The following is a 25,950-nucleotide window of genomic DNA, read 5'->3' on the forward strand; positions in this document are numbered from 1 at the left end:
CCGAACAATCCCTTCTTGGCCTACTTCTCTGTGTGACATTCCTCCAGTTGTCTGCCTCCTGTGACCTCCTCGGCTCCAGCATCTTCCTCTGCGTGGTATCCATCCAGGATTGTTAGTTCTGTTGTGTACAGGAAATCCTCCTGCTCCCTAATATGCTGAAGTGTAGCTAATCTGTACTACAACTGCTGCACTTTCTCCTCCAAGAGGGCTACCAACTTGCCCTTGGGGCATGTGAAGTTCTCCACTTCTTTAGGCAAGAAGACAAACATCCCACAAGTGTTGCAGGTGACCGCAGTGGTTCCGTCAGTTTCCATACTGAAAAGACTTAGGAAATTACTGGAACAAGACTGTGGGCTTCCTCCTAAAAAAAAAAGAAATCCTCCAGAAAACACCACCATTAAAGCCCTTGATGTTTCAACAATTTCTGGCAGTGAGCTCAATCAACTCTGCCTCTGCTGTAGATCTCCTGGATAATGGTGCGCGGCTCTGGGAGCAATGATATAGAGCTAGTCTGCCAGCTCTGCCCCCAGTGACTGAGATGACTCACTGAAGCTCCACCCCCTCTGCAACAAGCACACTCTCCCTAGAGTTTCTTTTTTTAAAATGTATCCTACCTACATAGGATCCTGTGGCCTCACAAAGGAAGGAGGCATGCTGGATTCCAAGGAAACATCATCTTTGAATTGCAAATGGACACTAAATTTCTTTGATCTTGAATAACTACCAGTGACCACATGGCCCACCTGCAGATGGCCCTCCCTGCCATCTGAACTAAGACCAGAAACAGAAAATGCAGACCTGTGACTAACATCAATTTTTTTCTCCTGTTTGCCTGATATGACTTCAAAAGCTTGCAACATGTAATTATGCATTTTGGTTGTCCCAATAAAGGTATCAGTTTGGATGTTATTTGAATTTGTTCAGTGTATAATTCAGTTTGGATGTTATTTGAATTTGTTCAGTGTATAATATCTTACCTTTGCTGGTATCTTTTGAAGACTTAAGTCTACTTCCTCAGATGCATTAGATGTATTTGATCAGATGTACAGCTGGCCCTTCTTATACCCGATTCAAGCATCCACTGTTTGAAAATGTTCAAAAAAAGTATAAATTTCAAAGATCAAACCTTGATTTTTCACTTTTTATAAGGGACACCATTTTGCTATGTCATTATATTTAATGGTACTTGAGCATCCACGGATTTTGTTATCCACAGGGGATCTTGGAACCAAACCCAAGCGTATAACAAGTGTCTATTGTATTTGCTTTAATGACACTGTTTTATGATGTACCCCTTTAAAATGTGGTGCTGGAGAAGAGTTCTATAGATATCAGAAGTCAAATGAATGGATCTTAGAGCAAATCAAGCATGAACTCTTCCTAGAAGCCACAATGACTAAACCGAGGCTGTCTTATTTTGTACACATCATAAAATGATGTGACTCATTAGAGAAGATGTTGCTGCTTGGAGAGGTGTAAGAGGAAGATTGCATTACAGATGGATAGACTCCGTCAATGAAGCCAGAGCCCTGAGTTTGCAAGACTTGAACAAGGCAGGTCTTGATGACCAAGAATCTTGGAGGCCTTTCACTCCCAGAATCGCCATAAGTCAAAGTCAGCTTGACAGCAAATAACAACAAATGGTGTATGCCCCTTGGGGAGGGGGCTCATTTACAAGTAGAAATGTGTAGAATAAATGAGTAAAGAAGGCAGTACAGCATTGACTGGAGATTAGGGTCATTGGTATCTTCTGGTGAGATAAGACAATACTCCAGATGAAGGGACCTGCTGATCTTTCACATAAAGAGACATGGTTGGGGAATCACACTTGTTTTACCAGCCATAATTAAAACACAAGTTGTCTCTTCCAGTAAAGTCGTATCTGTCATGAAGTCCAGGGCATACTGTAAAGTGAACAACAAATTGCAAGTAACTTCACAGTATTCTTTGTAAATATATGCACATGTGTATTAAGACAATATGTCCTTCAGTGGCATTTTAAGTATGTTATCTTTTTAAAATTTTACTGAGTTGCTAAAATGGTAATGGTAGAATTCAGAAACTCAATGTGACATCCTTTCAAGTATTTAAAAAGGGCTATCATATCACTTCTTAACCTTCTCTTCTCCATGCTAAACATCCCCAGCTCCCTGAGTCATTCCTCATGTCTGAGGAAGTAAGCCAAGTCTATGAAATCTAACGCTACAACTTCTTTTGCTGTTTGAAAGGTACTGCAAGATCCCTTTGCAACTCACCAGGCATTGCATATTATTTCTCAAAAGTAACATTTTCAGTGTTTCTATGGCATCCTTGGTCCATAGGCTCACAGCATAAGAAAATAATAAATTTACAATTCAACCAAAGCATATCCCCATAGATCTAGATGTGACTGTCATTGATAAAATTAATAAGAGGAAACCATGTTGAAAAGAAGCTGATTGTTACTTTCTTGTTCTGGAGCAGAATGTTAGCTTTTCCATTAGTGCTACAGTATTTCACTTTTTTTAATACCAGGATTCATTCAAGAGGTACTTGTTTGTTCCAAGCCAAGTTATCAGTCATGCAGCAAATATATATATATATATATATATATAGAGAGAGAGAGAGAGAGAGAGTAATTTTTAAAATGATTTAATGCCTCACAGTTGTTACAAAATATGGAGAGAAGACCCATTTTGAGGTCAATGAGAATAAGTCTTATGCAGTTACTTCACTACCTTACAGGAGGGCTGATACTTGATGCCACTTGTCAGAACAAAGACGGGGAACTCCTAGTGCCAGATGAAATACACAGGTGTTGCCTGTCTGGCTTAAAAGTTGCTTCTGCTGTACATTGTGAGAACTCATGGCATGCAAGTGTGATCTGATTTGTAGCCCCAGGAACCCAGTGTAGGGAATTATACCTTTGGTTTTAACCCCATCTAGGCCCTTTGTCTTGCTCCTTATTTGAGTATGGCTCCCAAACCAGGGTGACAAAGTTCAGTCGTGGGCCCAACCTGTTTTCTGCAGCACCCTTTAGCCCTTTCAACAAAGTTTTTGCTTTCAAAGAAAAACAAACTTCCACAACTTCATCCCAACCATCTAAAATAAGATCCAGCTGTAGAAACCCATAGACAAACATATCACTTTGCTGCCACATTTTGGCCAGACATGTAGACCAGCAGAGGGATGAAATTTAGTTCCTGATGTAGTTGTTCCCCCTACTGTAAACTTAATAAAACAGAAAATGAACCTCCAAGATTCCTCACCCATGTGTTTAGATTTCCTCCTGTTTGAAATACACTCATTCTTAGGTTGATATTGTGAAAGCATATGGAGACATATGAATCACAGTCATAATATTAAAGGCACTCTAATCATCAACAAAGTATTGCCAGTTTCTAAGATTAGTTCACAGAAACTCCTTTAGTTGAATCTGAAGAGTACTGTTATTGATCACCGTCCTGAAACATAACAAACGAAAGCTCCCAACTTAACTATTTTCAAGATTAATAGAATAAGATAAGGAAAACCAAGGGTTTTATGGAAAATCTAATATAGGTTGGGAATGTGAAATAATTTGTTGTTGTTAACTGCCCTCGTGTCAATCCCGACCCTAGTGATCCTCTGGATGAGACATCTCCAAGGCTGTCTTCCAATGTCCTGCTTAGTTCTTGCAAACTCATACCCATGGCCTCCCTAATATTTAATTTAAATAAATAAATAAATAAATAAATAATAGCATCCATCTATCTAGCATGCAGCCTTCCTCTCTATTTCCCTCCACCTTTCCTAGCATTGTTGTTGTTTTTTTCCAACAAGTCATGGCTTCTTATGATATGTCCAAAGTACAACAGCCTAAGTTTTGTCATCTTGGCTTCCAGGGAGATTTCTGGATTGATCTGATCTATCACCCATTTGTCTGTCTTTTTGGCTGTCCATGGGATCCTCAGCACTCTTCTTCAGCACCATATCTCAAATGAATGGATTCTCTTCCTATCTTGCATCTTCATTATCCAGCTCTCACATCCATACATGGTTAACAGGGAACACAATAGCTTGTATGATTCTGACTTTCATATATCCAAGAATACAGGCCTTGATTACAAACTTCTAATCTTAGAACAAAGCACATTAAGTGGGGAAAGAAATGAACAAAATGGAGCAAGCAATGATTAGCTGATGTTTTAAGGCAGGTCTTGATGTAACAACATCTGGATGTGAAGGGCAGGCAGAGGATGGGAGAGGAAATTAAGATTGGTTTCTACTTGAGTTCAGTAAGCCAAAAAGGGAAACAATTTCTCTCTGCCCACCCTGGTCTTTTGGCAGTGCAACTTCCAGCCATTTTCCTTTCAGATTTCCTTTTCTCCCTGGAATGGCCTTTCAGCATTCTCTATTTTGGCTTCCATGTTTTTCTTCTTCTTGAAGCACCCTTGCCCATTCACAAGCTTGACTAATATATTCCAGTTTCTCTCCCAAAAGTTTAGTCCAAAGGAACTGTTTTCCCCTTCTTGTAGTTTTTTGTTTACTTTATTCTTTTAACCCTACTGAGAACAGCAGCAACTATTCTATAAAAAGAAGCAAAATATACAAGCAAAATGGCTAAGATTTCATTCCTCCATAGGCTCAATTTCTTTTCTCCCCATAAGGTAAGATATGCTTTTGGCAGCTCAAGTCAGACTGCACTCTAGCTACATTTATTTACAAAAAAGATCAATTATATGCACTCTGGAAAAAGTAAGAACTTCATGCAATAATCTTCAGAGTAAATGTTTATTATTCAATATGTATCATTTATTATTAAAATATGTTTATCCTGCCTGTTTATCATGAGATCTCAGGGCAGCAAACATAAAAAATGAACAATTTACCCATATTGGGAGGAAGCACAAATCAAACAAACAGTTTTAAAAAATGTAAAAAATTTAAACGATATCAAATTAAAATATAAAATTTAAATGAAGTAAGAGCATCTTAAAACATTTCAAAGAAATGAAAATGTAAGTGATAGGTATGTATATATAGTAAGTAGATAATATAAAGTGTAGGAAATGGAAATGTAAGAAAGATATGTGCTATATATATCTCTCTCTGTGTTGTTTTAAGCTCAATAACATTTTTTGGGGGGCAAACATTTCAAAGAAATTAAAAGAGCTTTAAAAGGCTAGAAGCTACACCATGCCCATGCTTAAAAGAAAATTAGGTGCCAAAGTTTTTAATAAAGTCATGTTTTGACCTGGTACTGAAAAGAAACCAATGTTGGTGCCAGTTAGGACCCCAATGAGTGGGGTGCCACAGCTGAGAATGCCTTTCTCATATCCACCATTACAATGTCGCAGCTTGAGGGACACACAGATCTCAAATCTTATACAGAGAGGGGTGTTTCTGTAAGTATTGAGATCCTAAGAAATTTAAGATTTTGAATATCATCGCCAGGACCTTGAATTGAGACTCGAAGTGAATTGGCAGTCAATGCAATTTTTTAAGACCAGTGTTATGTGTTGTCTACATTGCACCACTGTCAATCTTGTTGCAACATTTTGCAGTATTTATTATTATTTTATTTATTTATTTCCAAGCTTTATATCCCACCTTTCTCCTGCAGTGGGATTCAAGGCGGGTTACAATATATTAAAAAACAAACAAACAATGTCAAAACATTGAATACAGAAGTTAAAAATAAACACTAAACAACTAAACATAGATAAAAACAGCCTAGTTCAAAACAACAATAATCACAGAACATTTAATGATCCTAGCTCTACTTTTCAAATCATCTTCAAGAGCAGCCCCATGTAGAGCACATTACAGTAGTCTAATTGGGAAGCTATCAGCGTATGGACTACTGTGGCTAAGTTATCTCTATTCAGGAAAGGCCAGAACTGGTGCAAAGCACTCCAAACCATGGAATCCACTTGGACCTGTAGTAAGAAAGATGAAGTACACACAAGCAAGCATCTTCTCCTAAGGACATTTACTTAGGGTTGTAATAACCTAGCTGTGACTAACCTCTTCTGAGGGGAGGGGGCTGCCAAAATTAACTATCTGGTATATACATTAATGTCACATTTCTTTTTGTTTTGCTTTTCAAATGAACCCGATTCCAAGCATTCAAACTACTGTAATGAACTTGAACTATAGTTTCCATTATCTCCTCCATTAAAGGAGGCTATAACCATTTGTAATTATACCAGTTCTTGCAAGAAAGACCTAGTTTTCCTCACTTCAAATCATAGGTCCTTAGAAGAAAACTCCCCCTCCAAAAAAATAATAATGTTGCAATGTGTATAGTATGAGCATAAGACATTGAAGCATGTCACCTTTTTTAAATAAAACATCAAACACTGAATTGTGAAGTCAAAGGCTTTCATAGCCAGCATCCATACTTTTTTTGAAAATCTCTGAAGATGCCATCCACAGATGGTGGTGAAACGTCAAAAACAAACTCTTCTAGAACATGGCCACATAGCCCGAAAAACCCACAAAAACACACTGAATTGTGCATGTCTATCCATAGTATTAAGATGTTCCATGTCAAATGATACAGGAGTTAGGCTGCATTTCTGTACTCCTTTACCTGTCAGTGAGGTCCACACTGGCCAAATAAAGTGGCTTCTAACTGCTTTGAAGATGGGGTGTTTAGATGACACAAAGCAAAACGAGGTGGAAAGCAAAACCAAGTCTCACTCTGGGGCTAAAAACTGGAGCAAAAAGAATACTCCAGGTTATTCTGACTCAAGGCAGAAAATATGCTTCTCTGCATTGGCATATGTGCATGCATAATGGGGACAAGAAAATAACCACGCACCGGAGCTTGATGCTATATGGTGCGGATAGTGCATGGGTGTTTGCCCCGCCTTGGAAGCAGTGTTGTTTGGAAGCTCATGGCATTTTTAATATTGTTAGCTAGCTGTTCCCAGACTTTGGGACTCTCTCCCCCTATTTGTTGTTTGCTTCCATCAGCAAGTGAAAACTTTTCTATTATAACTCTTTTAGGAACCCGCTGCAAGGGCTTTTTTGTGTGCTTTCCCACTGATTTTTATCTTTTGCCTTTTTATTTGATTTAAACAGTTTTAACTCTATGAATAGTTTGGTTGCATTCTAACAAATTTTTGTATGTTATAATCTTTATCTAATCTTTGTGAAATGTCTTCAGTTCATTTTGAGGTGGGATGTAAATGAGCTAATAATAATAGCAATACTGGTAATAATAACCATAGCAGAAAATACAATCAGAACGCAATGGCGGCAACACGTCCCTTCGTCACAGCTGTGAATCCTACTTCATATTCCCAATGCCAACGATGCATCAGCCAATTCACAATTCTCAGTTCAAAACTGGCAATTCAGATTTCCAAACAGGGTTTCCTCTTTCCTCCCCAGAGCTGAACAGTGTTCTTTTCTGAATGAATGAAGGATTCTGATTACAGGCCATCAGGAAAACACACCTCCAGTGATTAAGGTCATTAAGGTTCCTTCATTAAGAATCTGGATGACCCACTGAGGAATTACACTAATAGCAAGTCCTTTCTGATCTGCTAACAAGGCATAAACCCAAGCACTGCATGGTGGCTCAGCATCTGTAACACAACAGAAGGGTTATGTCCTAGAATTACACTGAACACAAGAAAATAGATTGTTGCATAGCCAGTCTATTGTGTGCCAGCATCTTCTTTAGTCAAAAGCATTTGTTGAAATCAACAGTATCACAGCTCTTGAAATGAAAAATCATCAGCTATCAACTCTAAAACATCTCATCTCCTGAAATTCCAACGGCCTGGATTTAATTCAGTTTGAAAACTTTGTTTGGACTTAGAAATGGGTCATGAGAAAACGTAGCTGAGTTTTCCGTTCATATCATCAAAGAGGTAAAGTACAACAGTAACACCTTTGTCAACAAATACTAATCACAACAGTAGTTATGAAAATATCATATATTTACTGATAATCTTTGAAGTATAATCTTCAAAACCAGATTTTAATGCCTATTGCCTTAAGGCTATACACAAGTGGTTTTGATTGCACTACCTTAGTAATTCATACTGTTTGCTCATATTAAGGTATACTGCATTCTAAGGTATAATGGATTTTAAGGACAATATTTACATATTTTAAACAGATGCAAAGGCATTGCTGAAGAAAGTGTGAAGACATGTGGTAATGTAGTAACAGTGCAAACACCAATCACATTTACATATGGAGATTTCAATAGATTGTACAATGCATTTTCCTGCTGAGTACTGCTTCATGCTGTCTTACCAAAGGCTAAAGAACTGCTGGAGTTGTGTTGTACATTTAAAAAGAGGCTGAGAGGTTCAGGACTTTAATTAGTAGGTTAGACTGCTTTTTTTTAACCCACTTTTATCCAGCCTTTCCTTCAACACTGTCAGGATGGCATTTGTCATTTCTCATGTTATGTTTTCCCTTACAATCCTGCGAGTGAGCTATTTACTTTTTTACAAACTGTTTTTATAAATATAGCAAATTCTAAAACAATTGATTCTACATAACTTAAAAAACCAGAATTATCTTCCATAGTCCATATTACATTCCATATCACATTATATATGTCACAATCCTTATTATGTTATACTTAATTTACTTCCTAAAGTCGTCCCAGTAACTAGTCCTATAAAATATATCAGCTCCTTGTCTTATTCTCCATCCTACAAAAAAAGACAATATATATCATACACAAATGAATACATTTTACAACATTAACAAATCAGCAATTTTTTTGGAAGATCTCTTGGAGTCCACAAGCTTCCATATTTTTTCCTGTCTCTGCTTTCTATCCCTTAGCCCAATTCTGAGTACAAACTTTTATTACAGGTGACCATTCCCCCTCTGTTTAGTATCTTAATTGTTCAAAATAGTTGTTAATTTGTTGATTTCTATCATCTCTAATACTTTTATTAACCAGTCATCTAAACTCAATAGGCCTTTGTTTTTCCAATATGAGCTAATATCAGTCTTGATACTGTTATCATGTACAACAAAATACACCAATGCTTTCTTTACATTTATGTTGGAATTTTATTTAACATGTTCAATAAATAAATTTCTGGCCTGAGTGAGCTATTTGCTAGTCCAGCAAGATACAATGAATTTCAACCCACTATCTGGACCCATGTCTCACTTGCTAACTACTATACAACACCAGCTCTTTGCTGAAAGTGAGCAATTTGAGAATAATTGTCCTACTCCCTGCAGCTGGTTAGGAAGTACCTACTCACCTGCTGCACCTTTGTAATTAGCTTCACAAATCTGAATTGAAGGTTAATGATTTAAATGATCCTGTGCAAATGAAAACCTGCATAGCCTCAATATTTTAAATCCTCTTTAAAAACCGAAAATCTTGTATGTTTGGCACATCAAAAAATGTTGTTTGGGGTATATCCAACAACATTACACATTTTAGAAAGAAAGTGTCTACCTCAACTATGTGCTGGTGATACAAACAATGCTTATTTGTGGGATATGAAGTAGCCATGTTCAGTGGTTATGAAAATATGTGGTTGTGAGATGGTAGTTTAGTTAATTCTATGGTTAAAAGCCAACAAATAGTAAGGATAGCTTGGAAGAGCTTATCCCCTTTGCATCTAGATGATCTTCCTGTGTTCTACAGCAGATACCAAAGAAGCTCCTCAACAATCCCAAGAAACTATATTTTGAAGTTGTGCAGGGATCTGTGTGGGAATCAGTAAACCAAAGTAATGGGAGACAAGATTATGAGTGAGGGAAAAGGGAAAGAAAGAGAAGTCGTTTGGGTGGATGAAAAATTATTTTTCAGAAAGAAAAATAAACCAAGAACAACAAGGTAGGAGGTATTCAATCATAAATGACATTTTTCACCTTCATTTTGGTAATGCTTTTAGTGCAGAAATTTGACTTAATTTTCAATGGCAATTTAACAAAGTTTACCCCTTCTAGCAAAAATACAACTATATTCTATTTTAGCTTATCAATAGCTAACTAAGCACATTAACACTTTTTACTAGTAATTTGCTCTCTTTGTACAGCTGCTCACTAAAGACTGAAGTGCAATTAAATAAAAAATTTGTATTTCTAAATATCTTCAAGGTATTTGGAGCATGTCATTTTGTTCCCAGTTTCATGATCTTTGCAGGAATTTGTCTCCCATCATATATCTACCTATATCCTATGATCTGACTAAAATTAATTTAAAGTGATTTGCATTTGTCCTAACTAGCTCAAGTTGCCCCTCCATACCCTATTCACCTATACATGCGTCTCATTTCATCATTTTCAAGAACAGTTTCTTCATATCCAGTCTAAACTTGTTTCTTCAGCAAGCTTAGTGAATACTTTGCAAGAACATAGTTATTATTTCTGGGTATTTAAAGTTATACAAGGTGCAATGAAGTCAGACCAAAAAATCATGCTGATTGGTGTCTTCCATAAATGGCATGATAAATCAAGTTAAAGGTGTAACGGAAAAAGTGGGAAGGTTAATTTACAGACAGAAAAATGTGACCCTACATGGATACAGAATTACAAACATTCAGCATGCATGTTTTCCAGTATTTCTAATCCAACCTTTTTCTGCTGCAAATCTGTACTTTGTAAATTTTCTTTAGCATTTAATGTACTTAAAACATTTCAGATTTGTTTTACTGTCACAAATATGTGAGGGCAGTAGTATGCTTCCGCAGATAAGCAACCTAAACTGAAAGAAACAGACTTGATTCAACAAATGTAAAAAATTTCTCAACCCTCCTAGAAACTTTATCATAAGAATGGTCAATTTAAAGTGTATCCCCTACATGTGATGTTAGCCATTTTTTTGTGAATCTGTATTAAAATCCCTAACCTAGTTCTTTCAAACTCCTGACACCACAGGGTCTGCTAATGTAACATCAGAGGCAAAGATCTTGGGTATTCTTTGACAAAGGGACTTCTACAACTCATAAAGGCATACCTTGAAGAGCCCTGGATTGACTGTAGACAGAATTTTTACAAAATGAATTTCCCAAATATGTCCGACAACAAATTACCAGTTTTTAATATGCCCTTTCAAAACCACTCCCTTCCCGTTAGTACTGTACCATCTCATCCCATGTGATGTGCTAACCATCATGAATCTCATCCACATTACACCTATAACTCAAGTGCTTGAACATGTTGTATACAAGGAAGGATGGGAAAATTCTGTAGCCCTCCAGACACTGTTGAACTGCAATGCCAAGCAGCTCTAAGCAGCATAGCCAATGCTGAGGAAAACTAGGAGTTACCATTCAATATAATTTAGAGAGTTACATGGTTTTTATCCCTGTGTCTATTGCTGTACAGTGTCCTGAAGCCTCTGTGAAAATGGCTGGATGGCTAGAATGCATATGGCAAAGATCTTGGAGATAACACATCAAAGATGAGCAATGACTCTTTGTGGCACCTATTTTGTGACTGTGTTTGCTCCCCAAATTTTGTTACGTTTCATCATATTATGAGCACATCTATTCCACTTCAAATAAAAATGTCCAACCACTTCTCTAGAACTTATGGATACATTAGGACACCAACAGGATTCTGTCCACATATAAACACACTTTAGAAAGTAAACACAAAGGACTAAACTCAATTGTTAGAGTAAACTCTTACAATCAATGGATATTGCATACATATTGAGTTCTATAAATAAATTAATTAAATTGGTTTACTGTAGTTGGATTCAGCCCAAATATTTTGGGGATATAATTGTCCTTTGCATCTTCTATTTTAAAGTCAGTCTGGTCCACCAGACCAGGCCTTAAATGTTATTACTATATATCAAAATACTGAAGGCTGCAAAGTGCTATTTCAACCACCCTGCCACAGTCATCCAGCCTAGACAGCCAGCACAGAAAGCAACGCAGAGCATGTGGAATACCATATGATTTCACTAATAGCCGACTAGAATAAATAAGGTCGTGCATCAATACACTGAAGAACTAAAAGAACTAATACTACACTGCACTGTGATCTGTTGGAACTTTCTGCCTCTCCTCCTACTCAAAGTTTTGTATCAAGAGTAGCTAAACTTGTTTTGTAAGATTATGAATCTTCTGGGGAGCCTGGATTATAGCTATAAGGCAGTTTAAATCACTATATTTGCATGTGTACCAATGGCATATGCATTTGCAAGGGACCTTAGAATATAAAGCAACATTTATGCCATTGATTCCCTCAGACTGGGAGACCTGCCGTTCCTACCCTTGTAAAGTGTTGATTTAAGATCATAAATATATCTTCTATCTCTGCATAACCTCTGATAGAGTAATTGCTGCTCTGTAAAATGTAGGTGGCAAAAAACACCAAATTCAGTGTAAAAGCATGTGTTCAGGAGAAATTTTAATTTATACAGGTTACTATTACACTTCCTAGAAGGTCCCACCACCAGAGTTGAATGAAAGACACAGATTATCAAGTCACTCTGTCAGTGCAGAGAATAATCTGTTCCAGCTAATTCCAATTCTCTTCTCTCTTTTTATACTTTGAAAAAAAACGGCATGAAGAATGGCACATGTCTCTTAAGTCTCTCTCATCTACTATGCAATTATAGTACTTTAGTACCACTTTAATCACCATGGTTCCATGGTATGGAATCCTGGGATTTTCTGAGGTATTTAGAATTCTCTCCCAAAGAATAATACTTGTCTGAGTTACAACCTTGGGATTCCATAGGATTCAATCAAGGTCATTAAAATGACATCAAACTGCACTAAATGTGCAATGTGAAGGGGCCTTAGTAGGAAACAACTTCTGAAACACGTAGATTCAAATATGTTCCATTTTCCAGGGCTTTGCATTCCATATAACACTGCACAAATGCATCTGCCCATTTCAAAATCGCTTTCTTTTGCAGTTTTTCAGGAGCAACTTCAGGTTTACTAATTAATTTTCCATGCTCTGTCATTTCCTCCTCTTTAGGAGCCTATCTTGTTCCATAATTTCTTCCTCTTGGGAGGCCTATCCTGTCCTCCTTTCTTAGCTTGCACTGTCCATGCAATTTTAATGGTAAGACTCATATTACTTGCATTCTGCTGCAAACGTAGCATTATGTTACTTCCCAAGATGTGGACAGGTCATTACTCCAGTTTCCTGAGCCTTGGACAAAGTCTTCTGCTTTGTGGAGGGCCAATAAGGAGACTCACAGACAGGGGATGCCTGTATCAGATACAACCTGAAACATTGTGTCTTTGGATATCTCTCAGGGCTAGCAGGACATGCAATAGGAGTACAGTGCGCTCGCGTCATACGCGGGTGCACTTTACGCAGACTTGAGCTTACGCGCTCAAGCCGCGTGGTGCACGCGGGGCGGCGCATCCCATTCAATTGAATGGGCGTGCGCGCTCGTTGCGCCACGCGCCGCCATGCACGAGCCCCATTGTTTCCAATGGGGCTTGAGCATAGGCGGAATTCACCTTATGCAGAGGGATCCATAACGGATCCCCGCGTAAGGCGAGGGCCAACTGTATAAGTATTGGGTTTTTTTCCCCTTTCTTTCTTTTGGCACTGTTCTCACTACATAAGGAGCTTTAACCAGCATTAAGAATTGGAAAGGAGACAGTAGGTTTCTACAGCTTCAAACTGAGCACTAACCCCACAGAAGCACAATATTGCATGATTCCACTTTGTCTTATGCACATAAGTCATCAAGATATCATTCTGAATGCACAAACTGGCTGAGAAGAGTCATGCCAATAAACATGCAACACAATCTCTTTAAGTATGTAAGAGCATTAAACAGCTCCCCCATTGTTCACTGCAGCGCAGCAGGTTTGAGGACATCACCAAAATCCAAATACTGTTAATGAAAAATGTCAGAAATTAGTCTTAACAGTAGTATCTTTCAGACCTACTCTCCCCCTGATTTTGCTTTTCCTCATTTACAACCTGGAATGGAAATTGATTTAATTGACATTGCCACCACTTGACATACACATGATACCAGTGTGAAGGCAAAAAATATTTTTAGTGTGGATCAAAAGACTTCTGTGAAAGCTTATGCGAGGCACTTTTGGTGAGATGTATCCACTACCACCCATATTACCACTATAATTTAACTCAAGTAGCTACCACCCACGATAGTCTACGTATTAACATGAGTTGCTTACAGACTTTGACAGAACCTTGCATTTAAGTAAAATGTTACTTAAAATGGCCTACAATTTTGGCAACTGCAATTTAGCACAATGGCAAGAAGCATTTTGAATACATTAACAAATAATAGTGTTCTAGAAATGCTTCATACCGATCTGATCTTCAATAAATGCTGCAGCTTGGACTTGTTTCTTGTTTGAGGATACTCTAGAAAGCAAGATATCAATTTCTCCATCTCTGAGGAGAACATCTAGCCATTAAATATATTAAATGAAAGTGAGTATGAGTAAAAAGTTGAAGCTTTTGCTTTGAAAGCTCCCAAAGATTTTAGAAGTGCTGTGCATTGAAATCATTTATTCCTCCTGTGCTGAAAGCTGTGTTCAAGATTAAATTTCAGTTGCTCTGAATTGTAGATTCAACCATCCCTGCTGACAGTGAACTATTTATTCAAGCTTAAGAAAAAGAAATTTTGAAAGTAAGTTTTCAGTAAGAATCTTTAAGTAAACCACTGATGCAAGAAGATCCTAAGGCAAATATTAACACGAGGTTTATTTAATTTAAAAACTGGAGACAAAGTATGCAACAGATACAACTTCCACAGGTAGATGTAAGCAGTCACATTCGTCTGAGTGGAACAGAATCAAAGCAGTTGACTGGCCTCTGCCCCCAATACAGTATGTGTTATTCAGGAAGGCTGCCTTTCCAAATCAGTTGAAGTAAACATCCACCTCCCAGCCATTCCAAGTGATACAGCTGAGTGTAGGATGTTTACATGAACTAAGAATCAGTGGCAACAATACAAACACAGCATTGATGCACTTTAAAAAGTGTCCATCTATATAACTAACTTATTTTTAGCTGCCTAAACCAGGACCTTCCTGTTAATGAGGTACCTAAAATACAGCATTTTAAACAGTACATTGGTAAATTAGTTTTCTTCTTAATGTCTTACTAAATTTTAATGTCTGAAGCACATACAAGACTAAAAAGCAAACAGAATGAAAAATATCAATAACAAAGCAATAAAACAAAATATGATGTTGGATCTAGACTTAGTCATGTGAAGCACAGATCACATAGCCAGGTTTGAGTGCTGCACTAGGGCTCTGGGAATTCAGTGTTTTAATCCCCACTTGGTCACAGGAACCCACTAGGTGACCCTGGACAAGTCACACTCTTTCAGCCACAGGGGAAAGCAATGGCAAATCCCCTCTGGAAAAAGTCCTGCCAAGAAAATCCCATGACAGGTTCACCTTAGGGTTGCCATAAGTCATAAATGATTTGAAGGCAAACAATACACATCAAAGCATAGACTCAATAAAACCAATGGAACAATGCTGTCACAACTAATGTAACACTCACCAGTTTTGAGATCTACTCTGATGACTACTGAGACTGAATCACAGAGTTGGAAGAGACCTTGAGGGTCATAGTCCAAGCTCCTGCCATGCAGGAAGACAAAATCAAAACACACCAGCTTGATGGCCATCCAGCTTCTCTTTAAAAACCTTCAAAAACAGAGACTCCAAATTTACATAGCAATAAAAAGTACATTTCTATACCACTTATCAGTGCACTTAAGCACTCCCTAAGCAGTTTACAAAGTGTAAGCTAATTGCCCCCAACAATCTGGGTACTCATTTTAGCCACCCCCTCGGAAGGATGCAAGCCTGAATCGAGCTTGAGCCCTTTGCTGGTACTGAACTTGCAACCTTATAGTTTGTGAGTGGCTGCAGTACAGGCATTGAACCACTGTGCCACCAGGGCTCCAAACATAACAATTTGAATAATCCTTCTATTATCCTTTTGGTCTTTCCCTCCCATCCCCAGAAACTTCATTTTCATCCCAGTTGTTTTTAAAGACAGAACTGCACTGCACATTGCAATATAAATTTAAAGAGCTATGTTGGGTGCATCAAAAAAATGGGTCAGCTCTATGGGACTTGACTTCATCTTCTCCAAACAGCAACTCCCTGTACCATAATATATGCCTGTTTTGAAAATCTCATCAGTTGCAAAAACAAACAAACAAAAACAGTACACCCAGGGATCAAGTATTCAAGAAACACAAGCTCCCAAGCATACAGTTCTACATGGTTTTTAAGAACCTGGATAACATGCATATGTATAAATATAGCCTGTGTCATAACCCCAGAGGCTCTATGTCATTAAAAAAACTCATCTACTATGCAAATAACCTGCTATCTTGGTCTTATTGTTAGTCTCTATATACTTAGGGAGTTGTGTTTGAGGCTGTGAAGGAGTTTAGCTGTGTTTTCTGGGGGGTTGCTTCCACCAGTATTATGTGGCCATTTCATTTTCTGAATCATCTGCATTTTCCATACTAGATTTCTTCCCCATAACAACAGATCTGAAAGCTTCGTGATCCTGCATTAGACATCATAATTAATAACCATGTTTCTCTGGAATTTCTGTGTAGCATAAATTAAACAGAGCAGCCTTTTCATATTTCTCAAGTCGGCTAAGTATTAGAAATTGTGTTCTATAAGCGAGAAAGCATTATGTAGATTGTAAAGTACCTATCATACAGATGAGTTATGTAACAGGTAGCTGACGTGGTATTTAAATACTTTCTAAATTTTTATCATGCCTTCCTCCAAGGGGCTCAACGATACAGATAATGGCGTCTTCCCCAGGTGTGGCGTGTCCAGTAACTGAATGGACCAGGATCTGGTGACTTTTGGCAAGCTTACTACAGCACATAACTGCCCTGATCAGACAACACATGTGTGCATGGCACAAAGGTATACAAAAGTGAACATTCTTTTATTGTTTGAAATCTATACATGACAAGTTAATGTTCAAATCGACCCCCGTCAACATGAGCAATATGCAGAACCTTTTCTAAATCTATCCAATATTTTTAACAACTGTATCAATAGTGAGAAATAAGGTATCTTAAACATCAAACAAGACAACACTATTAAATGATAAATCCCAGTTACTGGCTTGCTATATATAGTTAACGTCAGTGGATGAGCATGTATAACCTTCAGATAAATGGGACAATCTAAAAAAGGAGCTGGAATGGGAAAACTTGTAGTCTTTTCTGTCTTTAATCTCATTTTGGTAATCCCATTTAACCTGTACAAGCAAATACATGTCAATGTAGCAACATATGACATCACCATGCATCACAACAGGGTGTTTGCCAAATATTCATGTTTTTCCCTTCCCATATCTCATCCTATTAGTGTTACTTTTATGTTTTATTACACACCTCCAAGTTTAATTTCCAGATACAGTATCTGAAACATGTGTTTTACCATAAGAAAAGATTAATATCACTGACCAGTCGCTAGGCTAGAAATATACTTAGAGTAGCAAGCATTTTTTAAAAGGTTTTTCCGAGTATCTTCATAAATCTCCCACATACTGACGGGGAAATAACAAAATGGCAAGTTGTAAGGAAGAAAACGTAAGCAAGGATGACTTGGAAAAAAATGAAAAAGAGATACTATTTAGTTGTAGAGTATATGCTTTGCACACAGAAAATTCTAAGTTCAAATCCCTAGGAATTCTATTAAAAAAAGATATAGGTAGCAGACTCTGCCTGAGGTGTTGGAGAACTGCTGTTACTCAATGCAAACCCTACTAGATGACATAAACCAGCGATCTGAGTCATTATAAGAACGCTTCATAGATCGTATCTGTGACTGCAGAGGGTGGTAAACAAAATCACCAGGGACTTGAATCCCTATACATTTTGGGAAAATAGATCTTTTTGCTGAGCTCAAAATGGAAATCTGGGAATAATTATTTCCAGATTTTTCCTTAAACCAGACATGGTAATGGCAACAGGAAGAAACTCCTCACTCAAAACATGCTAGCATTAAAATGATGTATATTTATAATTTATCTTTTTCTTCCAGCGTTGTTTATGAATAGCCGGTGGTAGCAAACATCTGACTGAAAGCTGAAACTTACAGCTTCCAGTCGGGGATGTTTACAACAACAGACTACTGTACATCTGGAAAAGGACATCTCCTTTGAAAAGAAGAAAATAAATGTTGGTAAAAAAAATATCCTTATCTCTTATAAACCATTTTATGGCACCAATTATGATAACACTTCAATCCATCGACTTTGGCAATCCATCACCTTTGGATAACACAGCTACCATATGCTGAGAAAGCACACTCAACATTTAACTTATGCAGAAAGAATCTCACTCAGAATATTTATGCATGTAAAGATTTATTCATTTTAAAGTAGACTCGGTAATATCAAATGCAATTACAGAAAGCCCTTCAAGTATTAGGAAAGATGCAGAATGGTCTTAGCAAAGTGGAGTGAAAACTTTTTCTTTTCCTAAAATATATCTTTCCATAGAATTAATTAGCAATCATATTAGATAGCTGCAAGGTTGTGATTAGATTCTCCATCCAAGAGCCCAATGAAGTACACACATATTGTCTAATACATAATGTCCTTGTCACTTATGAGAGAGACAAAAATGCACATAAGCCAAACCAAAAAGTCAAGTTATGAATTGATCTGATTCTCATTTGTCTTGTAAAACAGTCAAAAACAATAAAGCACATTTTAATTGTGGTTTTGCTACACTCAGCAAGTGTAAGTAATAAATTGCTTTATGCATTTCTCTCTAATCGAGTACTTAGGTTTAAGTATTTTAGCCACTGGAGAAAACTTCTTGAGATATTTAACACAGCACATAAAAATAATGTTTGTAGTTGTTAACTGCCCTCGATCATGGTGACCCTGTGGATGAAACATCTCCAAGATCCCCATCCTCCCGTGCTTAGGTCTGTAGGTTCAGGCCCATGGCCTCCCTGACTGAAGTCTAGCATTCGGTGTGCGGTCTTCTCTTCTTTTGCTGCTTCTACCTTCCCTCACATGTCTTTCAGAGAGTTCCATAGCTTTTCATGATCTATATACTGTAGTCAAAGGCTTTGCTATAGTCTACGAAGCACATGCTGATTATCTTCTGGAATTTGTTGGTTCGTCCCATTAGTCATTGCATGTTTGCATGTAGCGCCTATGCCTCTTCCTTTTCTGAACGCTACTGTACCTCTGGGATTCCTCTCTTATACAGTGTGCCTCGGATACGAAATGATCAGGTTACGAAATTTCGGTACGAAAAAGTTGGATTGGCAAAAACGTTTTCGGGTTACGAAATATTTTCGGGTTACGAAATTCATTTCGGCGCGAAATTCAAATGCCGCAAAGTGCAGCTTAGCTTTCCATGCTAACGGAAAGGTTTCGGGTTACGCAATTTTCGGGTACGAAAGGATGCGGAACGAATTAATTCGAACCCGAGGCACCACTGTATATGATTGCATCATCGGCCGAACTTTAGTTAATTTTGCTTGGGTGGCCAATTATTGCTATGGTCCTATAGTTGCTTTGCATCCTTTTTTGTGGATTGGATTGTATATATGATTACTTCCAGTCTGTCAGCCATCGTTTGTTTTTTCTATTTGTTAGTATGTTTCAGTTATCATCCAGCTGATTCTGTCTGTGTGCATTCTATTGGACATCACTGTTTCTAGTGATTTAATTTTTAAATTAACAAAGCATACCTTTATAGGTTTATGTGTAGTAATATGAATGGTAACCGATACTCTATTTAGGGAAATAAAAATCTTTTTTTAAAAAAAAAAAAAAAGCTTACATTAATAATAAAAACAGGTTCGAATTAAATAATAATTAATAAACACTATTTATCCTGGCAATTACACACACAGACACATATATCTTGCTATCTTTCGGGGGTGAATAAAGTTTTCATACATAGTGGTATTGAACAAATAAGCAAACAACTGGTGAAAGAAAAAGGTCTAAATATTATGCCATGTGCTCTCAGATTTCTTCATTAAACCAAAGAAAACATGTCCATACCATGTCGCACATTCTAAAACCTTCACAACAGGTGTGAGTGTTGTGTGGAGAGAGAGACCAAGTTATATTCACACTTTAGAGTGCAGACCGGCAGCAATCTATAGCATCTTGAGTATTGTGATAACACAAAAGGACTCAGACAAAGTCAAAAGGAAACAGTTTATAGGAAAGGACAATCAACCTTGCCAAGTCTAGCTGAAGCCCCACCTGCATCTTCAGTTATACTGTACTTATTACTTTTTTACAGACTTTTAATAATCTGATGAGCCTAATTGTTTGCTGCTGTTGTTAATAGCAATTTTAAATATTTTTTTTAAAATACAAAGCTGTTAAGGGAGGAGATTGCTATCATCAAATGAAAAGGAGCTGGGATGCAGATCATTATAAGTTCACTTTTTTCATGTTTACAGAAAAATGGACAAAGTAAGTCCTGGATGAAGTCCAAGGGGGGGATGTGAGGAAAGAGAAGGTGCACTGAGAGAAAGAAGACAGGTCAAGGCCCTTGACCATTACAAAAGACTTTTCTTTTTTTTTTATACTTGTCCCCACCACACATAAAAATGAGATCTTCAGCAATCATAGGCTGTTTAAGTAATTTAAAAGCAGTTAGAAAGTTATCACTGTGGGGGAGAAAAACCCAAACCTGCTTATGCTAGCCAGTACTGTGGCAGTCTCTCAGCATGTAAATACAGAGTTCAAGGAGGAAGCCTGAGAAAAGCACTCACAGACATATCAAATGAACAGCTATAATTTTTCGACATCTAAGGCCATTAGCTCAGGATGCTGCCTAGCAGTATGTTATTGCCAACTGCTTCTCCATCAGAAAGCTATCCAGCCTTTAGACTAGGGGGCGGAAAAAATAGATAGAACAAGGATGGAGAAGGGTCTTTTCTAAGCCCGTCACCCTTGAGAGTTCTCTGTCCCATATTATCTCTCAGATTCTAATACCTGGATAAGTTTTTGTTAGTGTGGGAATCCCATAAACTGACATTTCACTGGCAAAAGGTCCCAGACTCAATCCTCAGCATTTACGGTAGCTAAAACAGTCTACAATCCACACTGATTAAGTAGGTTATTCCTTCAACAGTAACTAAACATTACAAGTTCTGCATGAAAAGCTTTAGAAGAAGAAAAAAAGCAAGCTGAAAGTTAACTATTTCTAGGTGGGTAAATGCATCTGCATGAACAGCAGGCACATTAAGGAACAGACATGCAACTAGAAATAGTCCCCCCCTCACACATACATAACACATACTAATAAAAAATGGAAGGAAGCATTCCCTAGCCAGCCATTCATACTGAATGTGTGGTGGGGATTTATTGCAGAGATCTTTGTTTAAAAATATTTCCCACAAATAGATCTTGAGATAACCACATCAGGGTTAGAATGAGGAAAAACACATGCAGTCTCTGGATAACAAACGACCTTGGTTGTTTTTCAGAACAACTTTAAGCCAGTAGTTTTACAAAAAAGCACTCTACAGGCAATTCTAGAACTGGAAATGTGGTAAGTAAGGGATATTTCATGCAGAGGTAAGCACATGGTATTTCACTAATTAGGCAGCTGAGCATGAAGCTGGAGAGGCCATTTATAACAGCTTTCTCCTTTCGTGCAAGAAAAAGAGTTACTGCAATAATAAATGACAGAAGTAGGAGTTGCAATAACTTCCTTGCAATTTTTTTTATCTGCAGCCTGTGCACAACTAGACCCCGATCAACACAGTAGAGCTTACTCCTGGGTAATATGCAAGAAATTGCTATGGAACACAAACACAGGAATCCCAGATCTTTGCACCAACAGTCATAATCAGTGTCCAAACTACAGTCAAGAGGATCCTAGCTCTCTGGTTCCCTTTCCCCCTTACTACTTCATAGTAGTACTTGATAGCCTTGGCTGAAGAGAGGGGTTAAAAATAAGTATTAATTATTACTACTTTCAGAAGGCTCTGTCAAGGCTATGACTGGATAGCCTTAATGTGGTCAAATTTGGGGCAGTTCAAGATACTGTATCTAGCCTGTTGCCTGAAACTGCTATTTAGAGTACCGAGTTCCTTTTCAGCTGCGTGGCTTCTAATTTCTTAACTCAGACAAGGCCTTGGCTATGAGCTTAAAATTGGCATTATCTTGGAACCGATTGTTTGAAGGCCAGATTACCTGAAGAGCCACCGCCCCAATGCAAACATGCCTAACTATGGAAGGAGGATGCCCTATCAAATTCAGATACCATCAGAATCTGTTTTCTTAGATGCAGGGAGGGGCTTCTAAGTGGTCAAGCTAAGGCTCTGGAGCTCTCTGCCCATGGAGAACTATCTAGTCTTACCACCTTATTTCCCTTCTATGATTGATAAAGCTCTTATGTTCAGGTAAGACTGCTGGCCTGCTAGGTGCTTTCTCTTGTCTTAAGATATGGCATTATTGCTAGAACTCTTTTTTTTAAAGAACAACTAGCTGTCCTTTGTGATTTTGTATACATTGTATTGATAATTGTGTGTTCTTCTGTTGCTTGAAACAACCATGTGGAAAGACAGGACTTCCACTGTGAATTTAACTGTAGGTCTTCCAAAAGCACCATTTACAACTCAGGCATGTGGTTTTATAGTCCTTCTCTACATTTAGAAATCTATGGATGCAACTCTATACAATATATATAGTCTTTAGGAAAACACCACTAAATTAACTGGGCTCCATTCACAGCAATAGTTGTTACAAACTTTCCTGTTCAGCAGAAGTGTGATAAGCCAGCTGTAAATCAGTTAAATCTTTAGACAGCTGATTATTTTATTTTTTTGATATCTACACATTTTCAAACTCTACCCTCACATAAAAAATGGCTTTTCTGCTCTTTGTGAATTGAATTCATTCACCAAGAAGTAACCACGTCACAAGGTACAATAGTAACAGCCCCCTCCAACAGACACACACAAAAGCTGAGGGTGGCAACTCTTAAACAGGGCCATAGCCCTCTGTGTGGGCTAATGGCAAGGCACTTGCCATTAAAACAACTGCAGCAGACCATCTTGAAGCAGTTCATTCTAACAGTAAAGGATGATATCATTTCAGAAACAGCGGAGAAAATAGTTTTAATTACTTGACATCAGATCAAACAGCTTTCTAGAAATTAGTATATATCCCAAAATTAGTGGGAAGGGGGTTAGAGCAAGTTCTCAGCATGTCATAGAGTTGGAAGAGACCACTAGGGCCATCCGTCCAACCCATTCTGCCATGGGAAATCCAAATCAAAGCATCCTCAACAGATGGCCATCCAGCCTGTTTAAAGACCTCCAAGGAAGGAGACTCTATCACCCTCCGAGGGAGGCATTCCATTGTCGAACAGCCTTATTGTCAGGAAGTTCCTCCTAATGTTCAGGTGGAATCTCTTTCCTGTAGCTTGCATCATTGTTCGGTCCTGTTCTTGGAGCAGCAGAAAACAAGCTTGCTCCCTCTTCAATATGAACATCCCTTCAAATATTTAAACAGGGCTATCATATCACCTCTTAACCTTCTTTCTCCAGGCTAAACATCCCCAGCTCCTAAGTCGTTCCTCATAGGGCATTGGTTTCCAGACCCTTCAACATTTTTGTCGCCCCTCTTGGACACGCTCCAGTTTCTCAATGTCCTTTCTGAATTGTGGCGCCCAGAACTGGACACAATATTCTAGGTGGGGCCTGACCAAAGCAGAATACAGTGGCACTTATACTTCTCTTGATCTAGACACTATACTTCTATTGATGCAGCCTAAAATGCATTGGCCTTTTTAGCTGCCGACATCACACTGTTTCACTCATGTTCAACTTGTGGTCTACATGGACTCCAGATCCCTTTCACACGTAGTTTCATTCAGCCAGGTGTCACCCCTCCTATATCTGTGCATTTTTTTTTCCGCCCTAGTGCAATACCTTACATTCTCTGTGTTGAATTTCATTTTGTTAGCTTTGGCCCAGCTTTCTAGTCTTCAGGTCATTTTGAATCTTGATCCTGTCCTCTGGGGTATTAGCTATTCCCCCTAATTAGTACATCTGCAAATTTGATAAGTATGCTCCCAATTCTGTCATCCAGGTCATTGATAAAGATGTTAATAGCACTGGGCCCAGGCAGAGCCCTGTGGGACCCCACTGGTCACTTTCTCCAGGATGAAAAGGAGCTGTTGAGCACCCTTTGGGTTCGGCCGGTCAACCAATTACGATCCATATTAACAGTCTTTTTGCTAGCCCACATTTTACAAGCTTGTTTGCAAGAAGTCATGGAAACCTTGTCAAAGGCCTTACTGAAATCAAGATATACTATATCCCGCATTCCTTCATCTACCAGCTGGTAATTTTTCAAAGAAGAGATCAGGTTTGTCTGGCATGACTTGTTTCTCTGAAACCCATGTTGACTTTTTGTGATTATGGCATTGCCTTCTAGATGTTCACATGTTTAATTATCTGCTCCAGAATCTTTCCTAGTACTGATGTCAGACTAACTGGACGATAATTGTTGGGATCCTCTTTTTCCCCTTTTTGAAGATGGGGACAACGTTTGCCCTCCGCCAGTCTGCTGGGATCTCTCCTGTTTTCCAGGAATTTTCAAAGATTATTGCCAATGGCTCCGATATTACATTTGCCAGTTCTTTTAATACCCTTGAATGGAGTTCATCTGGTCCCGGAGACTTAAATTCATTTAGATTAATAAGGTATTCCTCTACTATCTCTTTACTTATTCTGAGTTGAAATTCCTCTATTCTGTCCTCTGCTCCATTATCCTCAGGTTGAGCACCCTTTGCCTTTTCTGAGAAGACTGAGGCAAAGAAGGTGTTGAGTAATTCTGCCTTTTCTCTGTCTTCTGTTAGCTTTTTGCCATCTTCTCCACGAAGCATCATCACCCAGATGCTGAAGGAGAAAATAAGTTGGAATAGCAAACCTAATGTTTGTATCTATCTTTTTAAACAGAAAAGCTCATTTCTACATTACCTTCACCCGTAAAATACTGTACTGATATATGGTTCACACAAATACTTCAGTGCGGACCAGATTACAGTTGTTCCTTTTTACTTTTCCACTGGACTGATATGCAATGGCATATGAAGGATACATTATTAGAAAGAGGTGCAAAGGCCAGCAATTCCTGGCTAAAAGAAATAAACTAGTTAGAAACTATGCCTAAATTGCTCATACTTCTTTTGAAAAAGTAATAACTACTCACTCTCTCAACATTAAATTAACTTCAAATTGTTGTCCATCACACTTAAACCTTGCAAAAATAACACACCAAGCAGTAAACCAGATGAAGCAGAAAAATACTGTGAAAAATATAAATAAAAATATTATAACAGCCAAACTACACATGATTCTGTACCTCTTTTATAAAATGAAAAGCAACAACTTTTGGAAGACCAAAGAGGTAACAATAGGGAGTTTAACCATTCTTCTCTGCCTGCAGTCTCAACAGAAATTGCTCCTCCAAATCTGCTATTTTTATTGGCGTAAAAGACTTCTAAGTTCCATAAAACTGTTTCAGAGTATGTGAGCCAGTACATAAAGTATTCAAATCTTAATCAAGAGCTACCATACTACGGATTATCAGAGAGAAGGCAATTCCAAATAAGCAAGAGTAAAGTGTGTAAGAAAGAAGGCTGGTTCCCCTTTCCTTCAAGAAAGGGAAAACAGGCCTCTTCATTTAGGTTTCTCTTAGCCCAACTACAGTAAACAGAGTATTTTCTTTTAAGTAGCATGGCAGAGGGTTGAACTGGATGGCCCTTGTGGTCTCTTCCAACTCTACGATTATATGATTCTATGAAGTTATCATGACCCAAAACAGAGTATTTTCTTTTAAGTAGCATGGCAGGGGGTTGGACTGGATGGCCCTTGTGGTCTCTTCCAACTCTACGATTATATGATTCTATGAAGTAATCATGACCCAAAACAGACGGGCCAAATAACACGGTTTCCTGCTGCGTTCGGAGCATAGCATTTAAATGACGTATGCCCCGAACACAGCAGGAAACTGTGC

The 25,950-nt window shown here is 38.1% G+C and overlaps 1 protein-coding gene across 1 annotated transcript in view; it reads right to left on the reverse strand.

The window, feature by feature from the left end:
- ZFAT (zinc finger and AT-hook domain containing) overlaps nt 1–25,950 on the reverse strand; it is a 187,054-nt gene that overhangs the window by 138,891 nt on the left and 22,213 nt on the right. The window contains 1 exon segment of the mRNA XM_042461673.1: nt 978–1,081. The gene's annotated coding sequence lies outside the window, so the exon portion shown is untranslated.

Source organism: Sceloporus undulatus, chromosome 4 (genome assembly GCF_019175285.1).
Source record: "Sceloporus undulatus isolate JIND9_A2432 ecotype Alabama chromosome 4, SceUnd_v1.1, whole genome shotgun sequence".
Classification (NCBI taxonomy): Eukaryota; Metazoa; Chordata; class Lepidosauria; order Squamata; family Phrynosomatidae; genus Sceloporus; species Sceloporus undulatus.